This window comes from Schistocerca gregaria, chromosome 2, assembly GCF_023897955.1.
Source record: "Schistocerca gregaria isolate iqSchGreg1 chromosome 2, iqSchGreg1.2, whole genome shotgun sequence".
NCBI lineage: Eukaryota > Metazoa > Arthropoda > Insecta > Orthoptera > Acrididae > Schistocerca > Schistocerca gregaria.
In genome coordinates this window covers 1,053,259,493-1,053,262,595 of record NC_064921.1, presented here as the reverse complement: position 1 = coordinate 1,053,262,595, position 3,103 = coordinate 1,053,259,493, and the positions used below count along the sequence as shown (strand labels likewise).

The following is a 3,103-nucleotide window of genomic DNA, read 5'->3' as shown; positions in this document are numbered from 1 at the left end:
TTCTAAGGGCTTGTTTCATTATACATCTCCCTCACACAATGTTGGACATAGACATTATTTGAGATTGTGCGACATAACATGCCCTGTCTGACAAATAACTTTTATAAGTAAAATTTTGTTATGTCAACAAGTTCATAGAAGAAGTAAGTTACAGTTTACAGTTACAAAGAAAACTCTTTTGGGCATAAAATAAAAGACATATTGCAGTGCAGGAACAATTGGTACGAGGAACAATATGTAACATGCCTGTGATTAGATTAGATTAGATTAGATTAGTTTTTCGTTTCATAGATCTGTGCTGAGGAGGTCCTTGTGAATGTGGAACATGTCTTTTTTTTTAAGCTGAAATAACAATACTAATAGTATGAATATATACAATACATAATTTGTTTCTATTAAAAAATTCGTCAATGGAGTAGAAGGAGGTGGCCACTAGTAAGTCTTTCAGGCTCCTTTTAAACTGATCTTTATTTGTGACTAAATATTTTATGTTTGCTGCAAATGATTGAAGATGAGTGTTCCTGAATAGTGGACCCCATTTTGGACTAAAGCAAGTGCTTCTAAGTCCTTGTGCAGATCATTTTTATTCTTGGTATTGTATATATGAACTGAGCTGTTGTTGGAAAAAGAGATATATTATTTAGGACAAATTTCATTAAGGAGTAAATATCCTGAGAGGCAGTAGTTAGTATACCCAGTTCTTTGAAGAGGTTTCTACAGGACATCTGTGAATTAACTCCACAAATAATACGTATTACACGCTTTTGGACTCTGAAAACTTTTGTTTGACTTGAAGTGTTACCCCAAAACATTATACCATATGACATTATGGAATGAAAGTAGACGAAGTATGCAAGCTTTTTCATTTTTATGTCACCTATGTCTGCTAACACTTGAATTGCAAATACAGATTTGTCAAGGTGTTTCTGCAGTTCTGTGGTGTGCTCCTCCCAACTGAATTTATTATCAAGTTGTAATTCCAGGAATTTAAGACTGTCAACCTCTTCTATCTGCTCTTCTTCATACTTTATGCATATGCTGGGTGGAAATCTCTTACAGGTTCTGAATTGCATATAGTGAGTCTTTTCGAAGTTTAATGTCAATAGATATTGAAAAACTGCTTTTACGGATATGAAAGTATGGAAGGGATTCAAGAAAGTAAATACCATCTAACAATCTAAAATGTAATCACGTATCAATATTTTACACGAGCTTTTTTTTAATAGATACCCCCTATTATTTCTTACGGGGACAATAACATGAAAAATCACAGAAAGAATGACACTGGTTACACTGCACTGGAAAACAGCCTTGCCGCAGTGGTAACATCGGTTCCCGTCAGATCACCAAAGTTAAGCACTGTAGGGCTGGGCTAGCACTTGGATGGGTGACCATGCGGTCTGCCGAGTACTGTTGGCAAGCGTGGTGCACTCAGCCCTTGTGAGGCAAACTGAGGAGCTACTTGATTGAGAAGTAGCAGCTATAGTCTTGGAAATTGACATACAGCCGGGAAAGCAGTGTGCTAACCACATGCCCCTCCATCTCCGCATCCAGTGATGCCTGTGGGCTGAGGATGACATGGCAGCCAGTCGGTACCGTTGGGCCTTCATGGCCTGTCCAGAAGGAGTTTCGTTTTTATCAGTTTTTACATTGCATTACATCAGTTACATCCTGATAAGTTACAAAGCAAAGTTGATGCTTGAAATAAATGAGATACGCCACTATTGCACATCCTGAGGTGCAGGTGTGAACGCCACATTGCTTGTAGTCGCAATGTGATTCACGTATGTAATCTTACATTTACTGTTATCTTGAGAGGATAGATAATACAATTTAGCAAAAAATGTGAATACATGTTTATTCATGGACAGAGCATTTATTGTATTATGTTAAATGGTAGAGGAAATGAGGTACTTGTTGGTTAATGACGGCATTTACAAGGATGTAGATACAGAAGATGAGTTTTTTTTTTAAATGTTAGAGGAGAGTGATGTATTTGGTGTGTAAAGACACCAGGTTAAGGATTCTTTTTATGCTTTGTGTTTGGTAACAATGAACAAGTTTTGATATCAAAACAAGTGAAATACTAAAAGTTAGAGTTGAAACATAAACTAAAAACATAACTTGCATAGATTAAAGAACACTATTGTAAAACATCTGGTAACTGATACCATGCATGAGTGTGAAAGCTGTCTGACCAAGTAAATAAGAAATGTTGTTGTTGTTGTTGTTGCCTTCAGTCCTGAGACTGGTTTGATGCAGCTTTCCATGCTACTCTATCCCGTGCAAGCTTCTTCATCTCCCAGTACTTACTGCAATCTACATCCTTTCGAATCTGCTTAGTATATTCATCTCTTGGTCTCCCTCTATAATTTTTACCCTCCACGCTGCCCTCCAATGCTAAATTTGTGATCCCTTGATGCCTCAAAACATGTCCTACCAACCGGTCCCTTCTTCTTGTCAAGTTGTGCCACAAACTTCTCTTCTCCCCAATCCTATTCAATACCTCCTCATTAGTTACGTGATCTATCCACCTCATCTTCAGCATTCTTCTGTAGCACCACACTTCGAAAGCTTCTATTCTCTTCTTGTCCAAACTATTTATCATCCATGTTTCACTTCCATACATGGCTACACTCCATACAAATATTTTCAGAAACGACTTACTGACACTTAAATCTATACTCGATGTTAACAAATTTCTCTTCTTCAGAAACGCTTTCCTTGACATTGCCAGTCTACATTTTATGTCCTCTCTACTTCGACCATCATCAGTTATTTTACTTCCTAAATAGCAAAACTCCTTTACTACTTTAAGTGTCTCATTTCCTAATCTAATTCCCTCAGCATCACCCGATTTAATTTGACTACATTCCATTATCCTCGTTTTGCTTTTGTTGATGTTCATCTTATATCCTCCTTTCAAGACACTGTCCATTCCATTCAACTGCTCTTCCAGGTCCTTTGGTGTCTCTGACAGAATTACAATGTCATCGGCGAACCTCAAAGTTTTCACTTCTTCTCCATGAATTTTAAAACCTACTCCGAATTTTTCTTTTGTTTCCTTTACTGCTTCCTCAATATACAGATTGAATAACATCGG

The 3,103-nt window shown here is 37.2% G+C and overlaps 1 pseudogene; it reads left to right on the top strand.

Moving 5' to 3' along the window:
- Positions 1–1,301: 1,301 nt before the first annotated feature.
- Positions 1,302–1,419, top strand: LOC126337409 (5S ribosomal RNA; annotated as a pseudogene).
- Positions 1,420–3,103: the final 1,684 nt, after the last annotated feature.